This window comes from Panthera leo, chromosome A3, assembly GCF_018350215.1.
Source record: "Panthera leo isolate Ple1 chromosome A3, P.leo_Ple1_pat1.1, whole genome shotgun sequence".
Taxonomy (NCBI): Eukaryota; Metazoa; Chordata; class Mammalia; order Carnivora; family Felidae; genus Panthera; species Panthera leo.
The window spans coordinates 13264554-13287373 of record NC_056681.1 but is presented as its reverse complement, the minus strand read 5'-3'; the positions used below and the strand labels follow the sequence as shown (position 1 = coordinate 13287373).

The 22820-nt window shown below is 52.6% G+C and overlaps 2 long non-coding RNA genes across 2 annotated transcripts; both read left to right on the top strand.

The window, feature by feature from the left end:
• The first annotated feature begins 2522 nt into the window (after positions 1–2522).
• On the top strand, positions 2523–8368 carry LOC122214886. The gene is made up of 3 exons (XR_006200132.1): positions 2523–2633; positions 6890–7042; positions 7522–8368. It is a non-coding gene; the product is annotated as an uncharacterized LOC122214886 (long non-coding RNA).
• Positions 8369–9525: 1157 nt separating this feature from the next.
• LOC122214885 lies at positions 9526–11728 on the top strand. Its single transcript, XR_006200131.1, has 3 exons — positions 9526–9638; positions 10274–10411; positions 11418–11728. It is a non-coding gene; the product is annotated as an uncharacterized LOC122214885 (long non-coding RNA).
• The last annotated feature ends 11092 nt before the right edge of the window (positions 11729–22820 follow it).

Here is a 22820-nt window from a genome sequence, read left to right as displayed (position 1 = left end):
ACATTTGGGTCTCCTATTTTGTTAAAACCTGTTCAGATCCTTAACTGATTACTTAATCGGTTGTCTTCTCTTTACTGATTCGTAGGAACTTTCTCTATATTTTACATACTGTCCATTGTCAGGTGTAATTATCACAAATGTCTTCTTCTGATCTGAGACCTGCCTTTTCACTCCCTTTCACTTTGTTAATGGTGTTTTTGATGAATGGAAGGTATGAATTACACTGAAGTTTGGCTTATCAATCTTTCCTTTTATGGGTAGACTAAGAAATATTTGCCGACCCCCATGTGTATTTTGATCATTTCGGTTAATCAAGCAGCCAAAGCCAGCCCACTGAGAATTTGTCCCCAAGGCTAAGTAGCTTGAAGAGGAAGCACCAAAATTTAGTCACGTCTTCTGGCTCCAAAATGCATGCTTGTAACTATTGCCCTGTACAGCCTTTCTGCCATCCAGATTCTTTTATTTTTTTTTTTAATGTTTATTTATTTTTTAGAGAGAGAGAGACGGAGACAGAGCATGAGCATGAGCAGGGAAGGGGCAGAGAGAGAAGGAAACAGAATCCGGAGCAGGGTCCAGGCTCCAAGCTGTCAGCAGAGAGCCCAACACGGGGCTCGAACCCACGAACCATGAGGTTGTGACCTGAGCTGAAGTCAGATGCTTAACCTCCTGAGCCACTCAGGTGCCCCTCTGCCATCAAGATTCTTTTAATTGCAAGTAATTGAAGTCTACTTCTTAAAAGTATCTGGCTTCAGGCATGGATGGATCCAGGTGCTGGCATATTATTAGAATCTAGTCTGCAGATGGCTACGTCTTCCTATTTCCCATGCTCATCTGTACTGTGACCTTGACATTCCTGCCACCGAGAGGTGGCTCTGTGTCCTCTGTCCTTGAGCCTGGGCAGTCCTGTGACTTCAGAGACTAGGTCATGGCAGCTTTGGCTTCGTTCTCAGGGAGACTTGCCTTCGAAGCTCTGAACTGGTAAGAAGTTCTGCTGTGTTGTGACTGCCGTGCGTGAGGAAGCCCAGCGCTGTGGAGATGCCATGTGCAGGTGCTGAGGGTGACAGCTTCAGCTGAGGTCCCGGAGCACAGCCAGCAGCAGGCATGAGGTGGAGACTGAATGAAGATACTTCTGGATGATTCTGGCCCCTAGCTGTAGAGACATCTTCAGCTGTCGATACTTCCTAGCTGAGGCATCAGATGCGACCATCCTGCTCTGCTTTGTCTGAGTTCCTGATCACAGGGTCCATGAGGCCATGAAATGGTTATTTGAAGCCCTTCCATTTGGGAATAATTTGCTATGTGCTATTAGTCAGTGGAGCACCAGGCTTATTTCTTGCCAACGTCACGGCCCTACTAGAAAGAGGCTCTTCTTCCCGACTGTTCTGAGGCAGGGCAGTCATCAGACCAGGCTGGGGTGCCTTCCGTCCTGAGCCAATTGCTACAGTCTGGAAATATCATGCTCTACGGGGCCAGACCTGGACCACATGCCCACTGGAGCGGGGTCAGCCCTGGGAATTGCCACGATGTTTGGGAATGGGGAGAGAGACGCTTCCCCAGGGGAAAAATGGAACGACATGGGGAACAAATGGTGGCTGGAGGGTGGACAGACAGAAACAACCGTTGATCCTTCAGCAATTTACTATGACTAATGAGCTTAATTTTGAAATGAATCAAACCAATCTCACCTCACGTCTCTACAGGATGCAGCCTGGGCCCTGGGCGCTGGCCCTTTGCACCTTCCCCATGGCTCTCCCCCATGGATCCCCTGCTGGGATCTCACATTTCCATCCACTGTGAGATAATGCAGGGGGTGATGTTAATCTTCCCATCTGGCCGGTGGGAAGACTGAGCCACAGAGAAAGGACAGGCCTTGGGCCGACCCCAAGCAGCACAGGAGGGGTGAGTGGGGGCCGAGCGGCAGGTGCTGACCCAGGAAGGCTGACCCTTTCCTCCAGGCCAGACAGACGGTCAGCCACGGGGACGTATCGGCCACCAGGACGTCTGCGATCACCACCTGCCCCCGTGCCTGGTTGGCCACTGGCCTAATCCTTGCCCCATCTGCGGGGAAGACCCCTGGTGGGAGGAGGAAGACCCCGGACCCAGATTCAGCAGGTCTGTGGAGCAGTCAGAGCCCCTCCAGGCACTCGGGGCGCCTCGTGTTAATCCCCAGGGAGTCATGTCTCCACATCCCGCACGTCAGCCAGAGGACAAATCAATACCGTCGCCTCGAGACCCAAGCGCCCATATTTTTCGAGCAGGCCTAGGGCTCGGCTGACGTCGGGGCCTCTCCTGCGCCTCCCCGCCGCACAGACAATTATCTCCGAACGATCCGGTCGAGACTCGAGAAGCTGGAGAGAGGCAGCGAGCATTTTTCTCTCTGATCGCTGTTCCCTGGCAGGGCCCGCTGCAGAAGGACAGCCCCTCCCCCCGTCTGGAACGTTGACGTGAAAAAGAATCGCACAGGTTGTGACATCTGCCCAGACGCCCCCACTCGTTAAATCACTTCTGACGTGGACAGGACACCGGGCTGCGCTCGCGTCCGCTCAGCCGGCCGCCCCGGTGCCCCGCGTGCGTCGCTCTTCTGTCCGGTGTCCGACGCTGCCCTTGGTGTTTCCCTTGCGCACAAGCAGCAGGTAACAGTCAACGCGGAGACCGCGGGCCCGAGCTGGCCGATCGCCCGCCAAACGTGCGTGACCCGCGAGCGGGGGACGTGGGGACCCAGAGAGTGGGCGTCCCAGCTCTCCTCTCGGAGGCTCACGATCGAGCTGGGGAGCTAAGATGTGGGAAACAACACCTTAGCTCGTTCAGCGGACACGTGCTGAGCCCCACCCCCACCCCCAGCACGTGCTGGGCGCTGCCCTGGGCAGTGGGCCAGGCGGCCACCGTCCTCTGCTCGCGGGAACGACGACACGGGGCAGCAGTGCCGCCTCGGGGGAGGTCTGTGAGTCTGGACGGCAGGAAGGAGGAGACCCCCACCCAGAGAGGCTTCCGGGGAGCGGGACCGCTGCGCCGGGGCCGGTGGGACAGCGAGGACCCTGCCTGCCGAACAGAGCGAGGGAAGGCGGTTCCAGCAGGGGCGCGGCGCGCAAAGGCCCGCAGGCACCAGGGTGCAGCCAGCTCGGGAAGGAGAGCGGCGCGTGGCGGCGAAGCGACGTCCGAGGACGCTGAGGGCAGAGGGCAGGCGGTGGAGGGGAGGGCGCGGGGGCGGGCGGCGCAGGGCCCGGGGCCACGCCGGGAGCACCCAGGGTCCTTAGGAGCAGCCTGGAGGCCCCGTGATGCTCAGCAGGGGCGGGACGTGGTCGCCGCGTCGGGGGTGTGGAGTGGGCGGAGCGTGTGCCCAGGGCGATCCGTGAGAGGGGCGAGGAGGTCACGCGGTGAGAGAGGCGGTCCCCCGAGCTGGGAGGGTGATGGCAGCGGTGGGGGCGGGGCAGGGTCCAGAGATACCCAGGAGCCGACGCAGCGGGAACTAGGTTTGGGATGCGAGGGAGGGGAGGGGACAGGAGAGATGCCCAGGACCCGGCAAGGAGCCGGTGGATGGCGTCACCGGCCGGTGAGGGGGGACATCCAGAGAGGCCACGTCTGGGGGTGACCGTGGGACGTTCACGTGGACACACAGGTCTAAAGCCGGAGGAGAGTCTGGGCTGCGTGTGGTGAAGGGGTCACCTGCCTGTACGTGGCCCCTGAAGTCATGGGGAGGCTGAGACCCCCGGAGGGAGAGCACAGTGTGACAGTGGGGGAGGGAGGCGGCCGGACCCGCAGTGTCCATGGTGGCGGCTACAAGCTCCACGGATGCGTGTGTGTCTAGATGTGTGTGTGTCTAAGGGTGTGTGTGTCTACGTGTGTGCGTCTAGGTGCGTGTGCACGTCTGCTAACGGGAAGGAGCCTGTAGCACGTGTGTCGTGGGGGCAGGAAAGGAGGCCTGAGCTGTGGGAGCAAAGCCGGGCGGGGGAGCCTGCCCTGGAGGAAGTGACCGGAACTCGGGTCGGCTGAGCTGATCCTGGTGCGGTCCCAGGACAGAGCACCGAGCACCCCAGTTAAGCCCCCAGTGCCCAGCAGGACACCCATTTTACAAAGGAGGGGACTGAGACCACAGAGGGCGGTGAGGTCCCCACGGTCACCGAGTGGGAGGCCGAGCCCGCAGCCCTCACCCCTGCTCTGCAGTGCACTGCAGGGAGCTGGGGAGGGAGGCGGGGATCTGAGGGGGAGCCTGGAGGTGCTCTGGGGGCGGTGGGCAGGGAGGTGGGGAGGGGAAAGCAGTGGTGCAGGGGTGTAGAGGCGGCGCCTCGCTCAGCAGGCGCTCGCCGTGGGCTGTCCCATCGCCTACTTGTCACGCATCGTGTGTTTCGACCGCTTGCAGCCTCTTGTTGCAGGTTTATCCAGCAGGAGGGAAGAGGCAGGGCCCGGTGCCTGTGGACGCACTGCCTCACAGATTTGCGGGCCGCACAGGATCCCTCCGGGCTTAAGATTTCTGCTCAGATCACTGTTTGAGATATGACCTAGATGCCTTTTGTGTCTTGGTAGGAGGAGAGTAAGGGTATTTCAAATATTAGTATAAAGAAGGTCACTTGGTTTTTCACTCTTGGAGATTATCAATCATTTGGAACTCTTTGGGGACAATGCATTTCACGGCAACTTTGACCAGGTGCAAATTGAGCGTTCAAGTTCAAGTTCAAATGTCTCTCATCCTTGACTTTGATGTAACATCACGTCATATTTTACTCATGAGCTGCAGGCCTATAAGCAAAGTCAACTTTCAGAGTCTGGATCCCCAGTTAGCGGCAAGATAACTCTGTATTCTTCTGCTCTGGCTGCTGTGACAAAGAGCCACGTACTAGCGGCTTTAAATATCAGACATTTATTTTCTCATGGTTCTGGAGGCTGGAGGTCCAAGGTCAAGGGGGACGCAACCCAGCCCAGAATGGCTATTTTTCACGAAAGCAAGGCTCTTCCTTCTTTTTTCAGCGCTCCCAGCCCCCAGCCCCCACCAAGATCTGTCATCTCCTGATTCTTAGAGTTATTAATCGAGTTGTCAGCAAGAATTTACTTAGGACTTCTTGCTCTCAGGTTCAAGGAATAATGGATGGTGCTAAGGTGTTAAGAATGAGACACTGAATTCACAGAAGATTTGGTCTACCTGGAGAGATAAACATAGTTAATCAAAGAGATACCCAAACTTTCTTTTCCTATTGCCAGGAAAAACCTACGAGAGGAAGACCCTCCCTGGGGATCTTCAGAGATGCTCTTGGTCAGCACCGCTTGCCATTTCTAGTCTTTTAAGGAAAATGCTGAATGGTGCCCCTATATTAGTTCCAGACTTCCCGTTTTGCCCACGTGTAATTGAAAATTTAGCCATTCTTGTCCTAGTGACTCAGCACTAAAGAAATCATCAATCTCAGGCTTAAAATTAACTGCAAAATGTAAAAGAGACAATTCAGCACAGGGGGAAGGTAAGCATCGAGCTCATTTTGCAAACTTAAAAGCAATTTGGAATAAAATAATCACACTTGGAAAACTGGAAACTGGAGAAAAACTCTGCCAAGTTTGTTATGGAAAAAAAAAAAACCTCATTATGAATCTTGAAACTCTTTAGGAATATTTTATCAAATGATCCATTTCCAGCAAGGTTATTTTGGGGATCCATTCGATACCAGCTGACATGATTCTATTCTGCACTGACTTTAAAAACCACAGCCCCTACATCATAGTCTCCAATAAAAGAAGTGAGCAGGTGGAGGCAGATCGATACATTTATTTCTATACCCATCTCGTTCTTGCTTCAGCTGATGGCCTGGCTCATGGCGATGGCTTGTGAACTTGACCGCTCTGTTTTACATGAAAGCCCTGTAGTCCCAGAGGTCCCGTGGCCCTTCCGCACAGGGCAAAAGCAAGTCTCTACCTTGGGAGCCCACTGTGAGGAGGTTTTGTGAAGGCTGTTGTCTGTTTGTGATGCCATGGGCTCCCAGGGGTTGGTTCCCTCTGAGAGCAGATAAAAAGGGCTCATTTTTATTTTTTTTATTTATTTTTTTTAATGCTTCTTTATTTTTGAGAGAGACAGAGACAGAGTGTGAGTGGGGCTGGGGGCGGGGGGGGGGGGGGCGGGGCAGAGAGAGAGGGAGACAGAATCCGAAGCAGGCTCCGGGCTCTGAGCTGTCAGCACAGAGCCCGACGCGGGGCTTGAACTCACAAACTGCGAGATCGTGACCTGAGCCAAAGTCGGACGCTCAACCGACTGAGCCACCCAGGCGCCCCCGAAAAGGGCTCATTTTTAATGAAGGGATTCACCTACATGGTGAATCTTTAGGCAGGGACTTTTTTCCCCCAAAAGTTCCACAATTGACTCAACTTGGGAATCCCTAATGATTCCTTTTGGCCTGAGGCAATGCTTCCCCTAGAGACCTCCACCATATGAAGCAAAAATGCTTTGGGCAAGCCGACTTCAAATGAAAACAAAAACAGAAACAAACACGTACCGGTCACCAATCAACCGGCGGGTTTCTTGGAGACAATTTCTGAACCCGTGGAGATTGAAAGCAGGCTAACCTCTCTTTGCTACGAAAATACTGCAGGCTAGTTCCAAGAAAGGGCAGGGACGTGAGGCCTGGAAATACCCGTTGTTAATGGTGGGATACTTTGAAATGAATTGCTGTTACGTTTGACCTATTCTGAATTTTATAGGTTCAACGTGGGTGAGAGAAAAGTGACTCACCTGCAGAGAAAAAAAAAAAAATTTCCCAGAGGATTTTTGGTTTCTAAATGGGGCCCCTATTTGAGTCAATCCAAATCCTGCCATGCTGTCGTAGGGTGGGTGGAGCGAAATCAAAAGAGGGGGAATTTTTCACCTCTGTTAATGCTCATGCGCACGCCATTGTTCTTTCTCTTCATAAAACAGAGGCCTCGAAGGTTGTTGTGAATCCCCTCCCCCACCATGTATTGTGCTGTCTCGGGAAAGCAGACAGCCACGAAGGGAAAGAGAAAACTGGAAGGCCCGAGAAGTTGTATGAAAGAAAGCAGCGTGTGTAATTATGTCACAATATATCCTTGGGTGAGTTTCCTTTGGTCCCAGAGACCATCGCACATTTCAATTGAAGTAGGCTCAGTTTAGAATTCATTTCTGTCTAAACCCAATCACGTCTTCTCCGCCTCGAGCATCCGCAATTTTTTTTTTTTTTTTTTGAGGTTAAAGCTATGAACAACGTCTTCTCTTGGGTGTCCCTTGAGCAGAGCTGGAGCCAAGGGCTTGAGTCAGGTCGACTGGGGAAGTGATTCTAGGAACAGAAGTCAGGGCGCTGGGGAGAGTAGAACAGAGAAGGAAGAGAAGACAATCTGTGGATGTAACTTGAGTTAGTTAGTATGCACGGTGGTTTGAGAATATGGTTGCACATTTTTGACACTCTTCCAATCAAGAGCCGGAATCTATGCCCCCTCTCCTGGCCTGGGACTCTTCTAGCTGGTGGAAGCTATGCTGTGTGAACCCCCAATGCTAGATCAGAAAAGGCCATTCATCTTCCACCTTGTTTCTAGAACATTTGCTCTTGGGATGCTGAGCCCCCACGCAAGCAGTATGCCTCCCTGGAGGCTGCCATGTTGCAAGGAAGCCCAAGCCACATGGGGACGCCATGTTTAGACCCTCTGGTGGATAGTCCCAGCTGAGATTAATCTTTGAGCCTTTCCAGGAAGACATCAAACATGGAAACGAAGAAGTCTGCAGATGATTCGGTCCCCCAGGGATTTGAGTCACCCCCGGCACCATACCTCTTCCTAGAGGGAGCCCTTCAGAGACTATGGGGTTGTGTCCTACCTGAGTTCCTGACCCACGGTACCAATGAACGCAACAGACTGGTCTTTGCTTTATGTCGCTAAGTTTGGGGTCATTTGCTATATAGCAATAGGTAACCGGGACACACGGGTGGGTAAGGGGGCTCCATCCCACTGGAGACCTTCTCAGGAACATTGAAAGTGTACATTCTCACTGTCTGCAGATTCACTGGGAGGGGAATGATTACTCACTGACACTCATCCCAAGCTGGCACTGTTTATATTTCCATTATGCTCTGCATGGATATTTTCTCCAGATAATTCACAACTAGACCTTCCACTCCGTCAGATCTTTGCACAAACGTGGCCTTCTCGGGCAGGTTTTTCTTGCCCGTCCTTGTTAAACTGCACCCCCTTGGCACTTATCTCTCCTTCTGGTTTTATTTATCCCCACGGCACCTAACGCCCTCCAATAATCTTTATTTGGGTTACCCCTGTCTTCCCCTAATTAGACTCCACAAGGGTAATAATGTATGTCACTTTGCTCAACGCTTTATCTTTGGCTCCCAGAAAAGTGCCCAGCATCTAGTCGGCACTCTAAAAAAATTTACTGAATGAAATAAACAAAATGTATTGCCTGAAATTCATTGCCTCGTTTACCGTTTATCCTTCCCTGAAAGACAGAGAAACACAGTGCGCATGATTGTCAATGCCTGGCAGAAAAAGATACATAATTGAAATAAAGGTTTCTAATTGTTTGGAAATTTCAAATGAATGCTACTTGAACTGGACTTCGTTTTCCGGGCCCACTCTTTTTCTTCTCATTGTGAGCTCAAAACGTTGACTCTAGCTTAGCTTTTTATTCCTTCTCAAATACTGGCTTTAGTTCCTGGGTGGCCCCATTGTCTACAAGAGACATTTTAACGTGATACGTTCAAGGTTACCGATGATATTTTAAATGTTTCTTAAAAATTATTTTGGTTTGGCAAGATTCGGAATCCAGAAACACATTCTGTTATGCATTCTCTTACTTACTATTTACATATTTCTTTTAAAAAAACAGTGACTTTCGTTCTGTCTTAGAGTTACATTCATGCCTTTCCTTATCGCCTCACGACGCAAAAATGTGTTTAAAAGGGATCTGCTTCCCCAGTGGCCCCTAAGTAAGTATTTTCCATCAGTTGATACATCTGCTATTAGTGTATGAAATCTGCTTTTATCCAGAGGCACACAAATGAACCTTTGCAGTACCTATCACAACGTGTGTATCTTAGGGGAGAAAAAGACCTTCAAACATTCGTATCTTCCCAAGCCACAAGTCCCAAGGACCAGGATCGTCTTGAGAGAAAGATAAGGCAGGCTTCGCAAAGAATGCAAAATCACTTCTTCACTGAGGCTGGAACTTCGCTTATGTGAATAACGAACACTCCTCCTTTGTGCGACTGAATAGGCGTGACAGGGAAGAAGCCGCCCGGCACGGGTCCACATGCACCTGCTTGGTTTTCATTATTTTCCGCCAGGGGAAATGTACGATTTCCCCACAGCAGGGAGGCCCGCGATTGTGACACACGGGCTCCCGGATGCCGTGGGGAGGCTTCCTGAGGAGGCCTCGTGGCTGCGACACGGGAGGCCCCGCCGCGGGCAGCGCCCGTCCTCTGCTTCCCTCTGGCTGTGAGGCTGCAGGTGGGCGGCTGGCGGGGGGGGGGGGGGGGGGGGGGGGGGGGGCCGGTGGCCGCTGCACCTGCAGGGTCGGCGCCCCGGGCTCAGCTGCGGGCCAAGGCGGAGCTCCGCCGGGCCAGGTCCCTGCTCTGGCTCCGCCCAGAAGTTGGACTCATGAAGGAAAGGCGGCCCCTGCCTCCCGGGAACCCTCTGTCCACATCCAGGTAGGTCCCCTAAGGCCAAGGTCAACCAGGAGCGAAGGTCCGTTCGCCCAGAATGTGGGACACCAGCTCCTCAGGGGGGCCTCCCGGAAGGAAGAGGGGCTGGTGGACGGGCAGGGGCCGGGCCCCCACCCCTGCTCCCCAGGCCACAGTCCCCGGGAAGTCGTCCCCGTCCCTGCACACTCCTTCCCCGCTGGGAGAGGGGCCGAGAGCTGGCCTTCCTTCCCCGAGCTCTGGGAGGGCCTGCTGGGCTGACGCGCAGAGGATTTGAGTCCCGCACACAGTGGGGCCCCGGGTCTGGGCTGTTACCATGCGGGGAGTTCTTAACACGAGAAGGGGTTTCGGGTGCCGACTTGAGGAAGTTACTTGCGTCCCCAAGGACGAAACATAGACGAGAGCTGGGTCCTTAGGGGGATGTGGGCCCAGCATCCACCATCAAGCGGCACCAACGTCTCAAAACCGTAAACAAGCGAAGCCGGGGACCATCTGGTGGCCTGTCCACCAGCCCCTCTGAACACACCTGGACTCTCGTTCCTCATCTGGGAGCCGAGAGGCCTCTGTCTCCTTTGTCCCCGTTCTCTCCGTCCCTCCTTCTCACCCCCTCTTCGTTCCTCTTTCTGCCTTTGCTCAAACTGCAGCCCAGAAGCGCCGCGAAGGCACGAGTCCTCTGAGAAGCAGAGCAGCCGGACGAAGGCAGAGCGTGTCCTCGATGATGCCGAGAGGCTGAAACCTTGACGTTTTCCTGTGGTCGAGTCGTCTCCCCGTTTCCAGGGGTGGTGCGTCCACAGGGCCGGCGTGGGGTGTTCTGGGCACACCCGCCGCCTAAGGACGCCCCTCCCCTGCCCGTGGTGGGGGGTCCGGGAGGATCGTGGCAGGTGATCGCCGGCCCCTCAGTTTCCTCCGTGAGTCTGGGGCCTGGCTCTGCCCCGGGCAGCAACCCCCTCCCGGCACCGGGCTCCATGCTGCCCCACGTCCAGATCGGGGTCGGTCCTGGGCTGGCGAGGTGCCCACCGCCTCCCGGCCCCCTCGGGCCTGAGGGAGGCGCCCCAGCTGCTCCGGAGGAAGAGCCACTCTGGCTTCCAGATCCGGGAGTTTTCGACGGCGCTGCACGAGACCCGGGTTCCCTTCCTCGGTCGGTGGGGCCGCCAAACGCCTGTCACTCGGGCCAGGGACCTGCCCACGTGTCATCCTGTGGGCCTCCCTCTTCTTCCAGCCCGCGTCCAGTCCACAAAACTCAAACTAGTCTCCAGTCTGTCTGCCCCTCTGTCCCCTGCCGTCACCCGCGTCCTCGCTTGGGTCACCACCGCAGCCGGACGGCTCCTCCTGCTGGCCTCCTGTCCCCACGCCCAGATCCACGCTCCACACGCTCCCAGAGTGAGAGTGAGCCCCGTGAGATCCACACGAGACACGTCCCCCTGAGTAGATGTGTCGGTGGAGGAAGGGGACCCCACTTCCTGTTGCACCTGCAGAGCCCAGCACGACTCCTGTGGGTTCCGCGGAATCATCTCCGATTGCCTCCCCTCCCTCCCTCTCAGGGAACCGGCCTCCTGGCTCCCCCTGCAAACCCCAAGTCTCCCTGCCTCAGGGCCTTTGCACGTGCCGCCCCTGCTTCCCCAGACCTGCTGCTTCATGCCCTTCCAGTCTCTGCTCAAGTGTCACCCCCTCAGATAGTAGCTGTGACCACCTGCCCACGGAAGCTGTCTGCACCCTACATCCTGTCCCTATTTCCTGCACAGCTGTCTCCATCTGAGATTGATTATTCATCGCCTTTTGCACCCACAGGAATGGCAACCGCGTGAGAGCCGGAACCCCCTCTGTCTGTCTGTCTGCTGTTGGATTCCTGCTCTGAGGACAGAGTCGGTTCTTGATCTGCATTCGTTGAGTCACTGAAGGACTGGGAAGAACAATAGAATGGAATCTTAAGAATTCTGAAATTGGAATCCTGGAACATTCGAGTCAGAAGGAGCCCTTGGAAATCGCTTAGTCAAACCCATTCCCTTTGCAATTGCGTGAACCGAGTCTCAGGAGGACAAGTGATTTGCTTCACATCTGAGGCCCCGGGGCTGCTGCTCGGTTAGAGGGACCCGCGTAGCCCGCTGTGCTGTGTGCACCAGCTGAGGGGAGGCTCTCGGGACTTCTCCTCCCCTGACACACGGCCGAGGACAGTAGGGACAGGTGGCACAAATAAGCCAGAGGACACATGACGAGAAGCAGTGGGTTCTGAGGGGACAGAGCTGGGGGTGGGGGGGGATGGGGGCCCAGAAAGGCTCCCCGAGCACGAGCAGGTCGAATGGCCTGAGGGGCAGGTGAACCCCACATGTGAGGCTCTTGGGCAAGAACGCCGTGAGGCCCGTCCCTCCAGTCCCTCCGGACTGCCCGGCTCGTCCAGAATGCACGTCAGACCATGTGCTCCCTCCTAGAAGCTTCTACTGGCTTCTGTATCCGTTTCCTAGGGCTGCCTTGACAAGTCGCCACAAACCGGGGGCTCCAAACCACAGAGAACGGTCTTCCCACAGTTTGGGGGGACAGAAGTCCGGAACCACGGGGTTGGCGGGGCTGGTGCCTCTGGCGGCTCCGAGGGGGCCCCTGCCCCTTGCCTCCAGCTCGGCCACGAGGACGAGGACTCAGACTCTCGTCCTCTGTGCATCTCGGGACCTAGAGCTGGCCTGGCCCAGCGAGGGCGGATCTGAGCCCGAGCGTGTGTCCCCCGGACCCTCGGACGGCCTGCGGGGCCCCTGAGGAGCACGAGGAGGAGGGGCGGGCAGGTTCGGGGCAGGGTCCCCGGGGCCCGGCTCCCGCCTCACATCTGAAGGTCACATTGGGCTTCTGCTGCCGGTTGGACAGAGGCAGTGAGACAGAGCGAACGAAACCAGCCAAGACGACCCCAAGGACTTGGTCTGAGCAGCTGGAGAACCGGGCACCTGGTGAGTCGGGGGAGGGGCGTCTCGGGAGGAGCCGGCAGGGCAGGGAGGGGCCGAGATGCAGGGAGACCAGGCTGGTGCTGAGCCGCCCGGCGGAACCTTCCGGAGAGGACGGGGCCTGAGCCCCCTCGCCCCGGGCTCAAGAGCTTCCTTCGTGGGAGCTGGAGGAAGACCACCTGCGTCGTCACGGAGCAGGTGAGGCCAGCCAGACCCTGCACTTGTGTCTCCCTCTGAGGGACAAAGGTCAGTGTCACAGCAGTCAGCTCTGATGCTGGCTCTGGGCCAAGACCCTTAATATTCCATGAGAACTCCGCACTGATGAAATTTTCATTAAAGAAACATTATCGCTTTCACTCTCCTTGTTATCCCGTGGCTCTGAGTGTCAGGCTAATTTGGGTTTGATTACCCCGGTGATCCGAAGATTGGAGCATTATTAAAAATTTAGATGAGCAATGATATGTCTGGACCTCCCTCTCCTCTCTCAGCCGGAGCACAAGGGCCTCTGCTAATGACTGCGGCGAACTGGGGCAGTCGTGGCAATTAGGGAGTCATCTGTAGTTGGAGGGAGCTTCGACCGCTCCGCCTCCCGCGGGAATTAGCTGCTCGCCTTGCAGGGCACGCGGATTTAATTGATGAAATGCATCAAAAGGAAACTCCAGTCCTGGACCCAGGTTTAGGACTGAGGGGCTGTCCGTTTGCCCGGGCAGCTCCCTTCCCCTTTCTGTGACTCACACGTGCCCCGCGTGGAGAGAGAGGAGGCTGGACCGGGGCAGATGCTGAGACACGGTGGCCTGTGGGCTGAAATCAGCTTCCGGAGGGAGTCCGTCCTGTGCACGGTCGTGTACGTTTGATGAGCGTTTTCCCAGACTTGAGATCTCCGCTGCTGCGCGTTTCGCGCCTGTTCCCTCGTCTCACTTTCCCACCCGTGACCTAGATACACCTCTTCCCACTTCACTGACGGGGAAACGCGGGCCAAGATGGGCTAGGCGACTTTCCCTGGGTCGCCTGCTTGGCAGGAGGACAGGCAGGATTGGAACCCAGGTGGTCTGACTTCCAGAGCCAATGCTCTCATCATGATGCCTCTGTGCCAAACTGTTGTTTTTATTATTATTTTCATTTTCGGAAGCACGTTGTTAAAAAATAATTAATTGTCGGAATTTTCATAGCGTGCATTTTTGTATAAAACATAGTTTATATATTAAAATAATTGAGCTCTTTCAAAACTCAGTCCACATTTCCTCCTTGCTATAAGCAGCCAGTACCAACATCCCCTCAGCATGGAACATTCTTCCTCTGGGCTGTCAAACCCCCCAGTCCCAGAGTCTCCTCATCACTATGACCGCGTATCATTCACTTATTGAATTTTCCCTTTTAATGATGCTTGGGTTGCTTCACATTTTGACTTAATTGTCTGGTACCGGTAGGCATTTGGGTTTGTAACCTTTGAGCTGGATGCTCTCTTAGTCTTTCCTGTGGTTGGAATTTTTGGTTTCATGAGAAAGTAGCAACAAAAGTAATTTCTCATTTATCTAGTTAAGAGATGCAGATATCTAGCTCTTCAACCCTAGCTTTCTAGGTATCTATGTCTACTTTAGTATGCAGGAAGGGACCCCTCTCTATTTAGCAATGATGGAATACCGTAGATCAGACCAAGGGGAACACCTAGCAAAGACTAGTAAACCGAAAGAAAGGAAGTAAGGAAGAAAGGGACTTAAAGGCATCAGAAAGCAACCCAGGCTGCCAGGACGTGATGTCCATGATTCCAGAGAGAAGTGAGGTGCATGCAGTGAGCCCCACATTCTTCACCCCGTCCAGTCTTTGCACTAGCTGTCCGTTTGTAAGTGCAGAGGGATCCTGAGAGCAGAAAGTGCCAATTCAGAGCTCTCTGCTAAGTTCATAGATCTGTTGACATAGGAGTTGGCATTCGAGGCTACGGACCAATCAAGCACTTGGGGGCCCAAGACACCGGAGCAAGCAGCCTCCCCCCAGCAGTGAGTCTGACCTTCTGCAGCACTTTCAGGAAGGGATTTGTTGATTCCTAAGCTTACAGAACACGATGCCCAGAAACCAAGCTGAAAGGGGGGTTGCAGAAAAGCTGAGAAACGTACCTGCATGTTCACCAATATCACGTGGCCCTAACAATAAATATTAGCGTTCAAGACTCAAAGCACAGGAGTCCTGAAAAATGTGCAAGTCTTACAGGTGAGACCCTAGAATGACTTTCTCTAGGAGTAAGTTCAAGCCAAAATAAAGTAGGCTGTGTGAAGACTGCCAATGTGACTTAAATGATCTTAAGTCCAGGGGCGCCTGGGTGGCTCAGTCGGTTGAGCGTCCGACTTCAGCTCAGGTCACGATCTCACAGTCCGTGAGTTCGAGTCCCGAGTCGGGCTCTGGGCTGATGATGGCCCAGAGCCTGGAGCCTGCTTCCGATTCTGTGTCTCCCTCTCTCTCTGACCCTCCCCCGTTCATGCTCTGTCTCTCTCTGTCTCAAAAATAAATAAACGTTAAAAAATTTTTTTTTAAATGATCTTAAGTCCGGGTCCAGATTTGATCAAGAAATCTGCCCCAACCTCTGTGGCTGCTGGAAGAACGTGCTCTCTAGGAGAAGACAACAGCATTAAGCGACACTAAATTTCTCAAATAAGATATCCGGGTTTCACAAAAAGTTACCAAACCCAACAGGAGCAGGAACCAATGACCAAAATCAAACAGTGAAAAAACAGAAGACAGGAAAAGACTCACGGATGCCTCAGTGCTGGAATGTACCAGGCAAGAACTTTGAAATAATTATTATCCATATGTTAACCTAAAAATATTAACAGTGGGAACATTTAATCAGAGAAAGGCAATTTATACAGAGTCAGAAGAATAGTCTGAAACTGAAAAATAAAACAAGTGAAATAAAAAAACAACACAAGAGGTTGGTATATCAACAATTTCGACAAAAAAAGAAAAAAGGTGTTTTTTTAAAAAAAATATCCACACTAAGCAGGGAATAAAAACGTTGAAAATATGGAATATTGTGAGAAGTTCTAAAATATGTGTAATTGAAATTCTAAGAAAAAAAAAAGAGAGGGAAAATGTCGCAGGAACGCTATGTCAAAAGATTTTGAGGATTTTCCCAACGCCGATGACATACATCGGGTTGCAAATTCAAGAACTCCTATCATGACGAAAACTGGGAAACATACGCTTGATTACATCATGGCGAAACCGCCAACCAGGAAGACGTAGAGGAAATCTTGAACACAGCCGGAGAAAAACCACTCGTCTCCTTCAAAGGAGAAACAATGGTAAACAGTGGACTTCTCCATAAAAACGACGGAGCCAGAAGATACTGGAATATGGCGCTGATGGGGGGGGGGGGTGATGGTGGGGAAATCCTGCCCAGTCACGATTTTATACCGATTGGAAATACACTTTGGAAGTGAAGGTGAGATAGGCGCATTTTCAGAGAAGCAAAAATTGGAAAAATTTTCTGCCAGCAGGTTGGCACTCAAATAGACACGGAGGGGATTGCCGAGGCAGAGGGAAAATGATTCCAAATGAAAATTCAGAAACACATGGAAGAAAGAGGAACAATAGGAAGTTGTTTAACGAGTTCACAAAACAGTCGTAATAATAATGTCCTGCTGGGTTTATAGTCCACGAGGAATGAAACTCAACTGTGATAAGAGAAACATCCAGAAGGATGCTAAGTGGTAGGACAGTGTCCTCAGGATCTTTGTCATTCAGGAAGGGGTAAGGTTCTAATTCAGGGCAGACTCTAACCAGTGGAGGGTGTATATGCCCTAGTCCCTAGTAGGTGCCTTAAAACAATAATGAAGACGTCACGACAATCTAGTTGAAGGTTACAAAATAAAATAACAAAGATACGTGACAATACAAAACAGGGAAGGAAAGGAGAGAAAAAGATGACACAGATAGAAGACAGACAGTAAGGGGTCCCTGGGTGGCTCAGTCGGTTGAGCGTCTGACCTCAGCTCAGGTCATGATCTCAGAGCTCGTGAGTTCAGGCCCTGAGTTGGGCTCTGTGCTGACAGCACAGTTTCTGTGTCTCCTTCTCTCTCTGCCCCTTCCCTGCTCATTCTCTCTTAAAAAAAAAAAAAAGTTAAAAAATAGAACAAAAAATAAAGAAAACAAGGAGTAAGAGCATAAACTTAAATCATAGGAATATTACATTAACTGTAAACAGGCTGGTCTTGTTTTTGTATCTGTAGAGAAAAATGAGTCTGCGTCTCACCTACTGCGCATGTTTCAAAGGTAGATGTGCTTGTGACTCACTCGAGAAGCTCGCAGAAATGTGGGACTCCCCGGGCCCAAGTTCAATGTTCAGGGGCGGGATTTGAGAAGCTGCATTTATACTAAGCACAGACCTGTCTTCGAGGGAACGAGAGGGGCAGGAATGAGGATAAACCGAAAGCACACAGTTACTTTTCGTGGAGCTTAGAGATCAACGAGGGAATAATACAGGCACACAAATGAATGCAGGAAATCGCAGAAGTGTCTTCAGTGAGGGTCCTCTGCCCTCATGCAAACGACCCAGGGTCAGAGATCTCCCGTCATCTCAACCAGTCGGGTCTTGACAGCTGTGAGTGGGATCCCGGGTGGGCAGGGATCCCCCCACGTACTTGTCTGCTTATTGATGGAGCTCAGCTCAAGCAAAGAAAGTTAAATCCGGGCTGGAGAAGGAGGCTGATGCTGTGTGGGGACACATGGCTCCATCTGGTTCAGGATGCCTGTCCCCCCCACCCACCCCCGCCAAGCCCTGCTGGAGACAGAACGCCGAGGGGGAGGGGCTGTGGTTTCAAGGTCAAGAGCAGCTGGCAGGTTCACTGGCTCCTGGTGTCCCCAGGGGTCCCAGGCCTCAGCAAGTGAAGGTGAAATAGGGATTTGATCCCAGAGGAGGAGGGCTCACGCCGGCCCCGAGGTGCTGGGAAGCTCTTTCTGTGACTGAGCTTCCGGATCCACAAAGGTGGACCTGAAAGGGGTCCCCTGAGGCAGAGGCCATGCGGGTGGGGGGCGCAGGCCTGTCCTGCCTCCGGCTGCCCAGGGCACACGTCCGGGGCTGCGAGCGTCTCCTGGCGAGCTGACATGGTTGGAGGGGCGGCTCCAGAGTCCTTGGCACCACGGCGATGTCCTAGGACGGACCCAGGGAGGTGGTGGTGGCGGTGACTGGGGCCACGCTGATCTGCTCAACTCTACCAGGGGGGAAGAAGATTAGGATGCGGGTGACTTTGCCCTTGTGTCATTTTTGGAATTCTACAATTAATTTTTAATTATACAACTAGCAGCTGGATGTGCTTTCTGGGCCCACATAGCGCTCAGAACAATTCATTTGAAAAGACCCAGCACTCAGAGACATCGTCATGAATTCACACAAATCTGGGAAGAAGAGAAAATCCTAGAAGCCTCCAGAGAGGAGTTGCTCTCAAATTCAGGACCAGGACTCAGGAAGCAACCCTGGGGCTGGAAGAGAGCAGCGGCTTCAAACCTCTTGGGAAATCTACTCCGAGCGTAGAGCGTGAACCACGGCCACGTCACAGATCAAGGGCAAGGTCAGAATGAGCACGTTCACCTGCAAGATGGCAGAGACTCATCTCCTCCGTGCCCTTTCTCGGGAAGCCACGGGCAGAGGACATGCTGCACCAGCAAGGGGTGGGTCAGGAAAGCCACCCGGGGTCCCAGACAAGGAGGTGGGAGATCCTTCGGAGGCGGGGGAGGGGCAGAGTCTCCAGGACGAATCAGGGCACCGGGGGAACGGCAGGAAGCAGATCTCGAGAGCAGCCCAAGAAAACCATCAACCGGTCTCCTCACCTGGCGGTGTGAGCCTCCTGAGGGGCGGGTTATAGGCAGGGCTTGGACCATAGGGATGGGTTAGCGACAGCAATGGAGAAAACGTAGGAAGCGGAAGAAAGCCAAGGCAATTACTCATTTTAGAGAAACGAAACACAACAAAACACAAACTTTTAGAATGGCCAATTGAACTGCACATCACACAGCTCATCTGTGCGTGTTCTTTTGCTGGACAACGGACACCGTGTGTTTCTTCCGTGCCACTAAGTCTCGCTCTGACTGTCAGGATGATGCGGGAGGGTGAATGAACAAGCAGCTACGCAAGCCTATTATCTAGACACACGGCGGTAGATACTCATAGCAACACCAGAATCGCTGAAAATGGTTGTTTCCTGGAGCACAAGTCTGTGGCGAGGGGTGGGGCAGGCAGGTTCTCACCGTCAGCCCTATAATCCAGGAATCCTCTATGACCTTGATAAAAGTTATAATTAAGTGAAGAGCATAGGTATTTTTTGGTGTAGACTTTACATATAAATAAAAGCATGCCGTGTCGTGTTCCTCATTGCCTTTCCTCCTCGAGGATACGTTTTTCGTTCTCTCGTGACCATGTGCAGTTGGAGCTTTCTTTTGTTTGCTGGATGGCATCCCTTGGCAACGTCACTGTCACAGCTCTTCATCCACTTGCCTGGGAGACATTTGGGGTCTTCCCGAATTTTCCCTCTTACGGACAAGCCTGCCGGGAGCGTCTCGGTGTGTGCGTACGTGTGTGTTTTCCCCGAGTTTGATTCCGAAGACTGCCCTTGCCGGATCCGAGGGACTCACCTCTTTGCTTTCATGGATGACGCCAAGTCGCCGAGCCCCTGTCTCAGCAGCCAAGATAACAGCAAAATATGTTAAAAAAAAAAACAAACAAAACAACTCTCTGAATCAAGCTAGATTCTCTTTGCTTTTCTCCTCCTTTCTTATTTTTGACTGAGAATTTTACGGTCGACTGCTTTCACCATATGTCTCCTCAACCTCTCTGTACCCTCTATTTATTTCTTCCACAAACACTGACTGATTGCTCTATTTTCCAGGCCCTGGCTGTGACACCGGCCACATGGTGACAGAGGGCACAGGCCCTGTCTTTGAGAACCCGGGGCTGGGAAAGAGGCATGTGAAGAGATGATTAAGCCACAGACGAGGAAGGTCACGGCGAAAGAAACAACAGCTGTGGGATCGCAGGTCTGAGTGACCGCCTGGCCACCTTCTCAGGGTGTCTCTGTCTCCCTCCCTCCGGCAGCTCCGTCCAGAAGCCTCTGGACCAGAGTCACCCCTCCTCCCTCCCTCTCTGTCTTCCCAACCCCAATCTGGCAGGTGAGTCACATCAGCCACCCCTCAGCTCAAAGGTGGCCCGTGGCTTTTGATCTCCCTTAGAGTGAAAGCCAGGGACATGACAGGGAGTTATGGACTGAATGTCTGTGTCCCCCAAACTCGTATGTTGAAACCCTACCCAACACGGTGGTGTTAGGAGTTGGGGCCTTTGGAGATTGGACCACGAGGGTAGAGGCCCCATGAGTGGGATTCGTGCCCTTGTAAGAGTCACAAGAGACCTTCCTCGTCTTCTCTCCTTCCTGCCACGTGAGGATCCAGGAAGTCTGCAGTCTGAGGAGGCACCAGAACCGGCCTCTGCTGGCACCACGACGTCAGACTTCCAGCCTCCAGAACCGTGGGAATACATTTCTGATGTTCGTAAGCCCCCCCACCTATGGTGCTTTGTCAGAACAGCTCCAGCTGGCCAACACACAAGGATCCTCAAAGCCCTGGAGGACCTCGTTCTCTCCTCCTCATTTTCTGCTTGCCTTGGAATCGGACGCCAGGTCGATGCCAAAGAGAGACAGCTTGTTGACCAGAACACGAGAGGCCCTGGCCTCTCCAACACAGAACAGCCAGAGCAGAACATTCTTTTCCTTGAACAGTGACCAAGTGCGTGAGGAAATCCCTATCGTGGTCACTGCAAACATCGCTATTCTAGAACAGTGCGTGTGTTACGACTACTGCTGGCTTGTTTGATGTTTTGACGGAATAATTATACTGTTTTGAATGGTAGCTTCATACACAGGAAGCAGGTTACCGCCAGCTCCTTGTCTCCCAAGTGTGAGGGAGACACAACAGGAGGGAGGCTCCCCGCCCTTGGTCACCTGACAGGTGGGACGAAGGTAGAGTTGGTTCCCTTAGAGGCAGCCTCGGAGGAGACAGTCCAGGCTGGATGGAGCTGACCTGAAGCTCCTCAGCATTGCTTACCCACAGCCCAGTCCAGTTGGGGCCCCAGAGCCCTGCTCCAGGGTGCTGGGGCTCAGCCGGCAGGGAGCAGGGACAGGGTCCCACCTTTGTAGGACTAGGCCCAGGCCTGAGGACAAGAGGGAGGGCTCCCGAAGGCTGGCCGGAGCGGTGCTCTTGGCTGGTTCCACGTTCCTGTCGTGGAGACTGAGGACAGAACGACGGAAAGCCCGGCAGGACTTTTCAGCTTCCACGTGGCATGCCCAACGGCCCAGTCTGCTTTTTGTCCTGTTTTCTTTCTTTTTTACGGAATGTTTTGTAAAGAGTAGAACCCGCTTAGAGCAATACGGATATTTTAGGGTTTTTTTTTTCCTCTTCAGGTTTTAATTTCACAAGTATTATAAAAAGATTTTATTAAAATGGAGGTAGTTTGTAAGTGTGTAGGGTAAAAATATCCCCCTCTTCCACGATTCCACCCCCTCCCCCTGCTAAACTCTATTCTTATTTCAATATGATTTTTCTAGCTTATTTTATATGCACATGCCTCTATACGTGTGGGCATGTAAACGTATGTAAGATATGCATACATATGATTATTCTTTACTTATTCTTTGCAAAATAGATGCCTTGGATGTAATGGTCTGTGAGTATATACTGGCTTCTCTTCTTTAACTGATGACATAGTAATATATACTATGGATGGGCCACTTACCACCGTGTTGTAGACATGTGGATATTTCCCATGTATTTGTGTACTCATTCATGTACTTTTGCTGTTATAAATATTACCCATAGAGAACATCTTTGGGCATATATTTTTAAATATTTAATGGCATCCTTCGCTATGCAGAGGTTTTAAAGTTTAATGTAGTAAATTGCAAGAGACACTCAATTTGAACTGATTTGAGCAAGAGTAAAATGTATTGACTCATATAACTGAAAACCTCAGAGGTCAGTCTCTAGGTACCGATGGAGTCAGGGGCCCCAACAGTGTCATCAGGACCCTGTTAACTTGAGCTCTGTTCATGATGGTGTCATTCCGGGGATCTCCGGGACGGTAAGAGCCCGGTAGCTCCCAAACCATCCATATTTCTGGTCCACTTAAAAAAAAAAAAAAAAAAAAGAATTGACTAGAATAATGATACCTCAGTCTAGAGAGTAGTTTAAATACTAACCCCCCCTCCCCACCCCACCCCTCCACACATCACAAAACCAAAGGTAGTTAGTTCTGGGAGTGATTCAGTAACACTAACTGACCCCCTCTAGACAGGGGGGCTGTGCTGTGCTGGCGGGAATAAGGGCTGTGGGAGCCGCGGGGTTGACCTCCAGCAGCACCTGCCCCCGGGAGCATCTCTCCCAGTCGCTCCTGCCCCAGAAACGGGATCGCGTCACGTGCTCATCCTGGACCGCTTCCGGGTCTGGGGGCTTCACCAGCTGATTGGCTGGGCCGGGTCACATGCTCCACCCGTACACCTGCCGCGGAGCTGATCCTGAACGCCGTGAATGGACAACGGGAGAGTGCCTGTTTATTGGGGTGTGGAACCAGAAGGTGGGGTGGGGGACGCGTGCTGAAAACTCAGCACAGGAGGTTCATACCAGGGAAGCCGCATGAACGTGTCCTCATCACTGTTCGGAATATACTGCCAGTTTCTGAGAGTGAGTTTCCGGGGGGCTTCCCCACTTTCTCTCTGCTCTGTTCCCCTCTGGAGTGAACGGTGAACAGGGAAAAGGATTTGTTAATGAGCTCTTTTCCTCTTCCTCTGCATTTCCCTTGTTCTCACCACCTCACACCTGTGCCAAATGTCCCTCTGCCTTTTAGGTGAGCATTCAGGGTCACCGTTGGCCAACTTGAGTGCCCGTTAAAGCCACAGATATTCTTTAAAGACCTCACTTCCAGCCTGTGACTCCACAGGGCCTCTGTAGAGGTAGGTGCCAGCGAGAAGGCTAATGACATCGCCCATCTTCTACCAGAAGTTCTATTTCAGCTGCCCTAAATGGAAGACATCCACATTGCTCTATTCTCCCTATGTACCTATTAGCAGCTTTTGAAGAATCAGAGTTGCACAAAGGCTTGAAATTGGTGTGTTCCGGCATGGGCCCAGCTACACAAGCAATCCGAATGTTCGTGGCTTTAAAATGACTTGGTAATCTGTCTATAAAATGGCTTGTGGTCTGAAAGGGGATGAAAACACGCTGCATATGTTAGCGA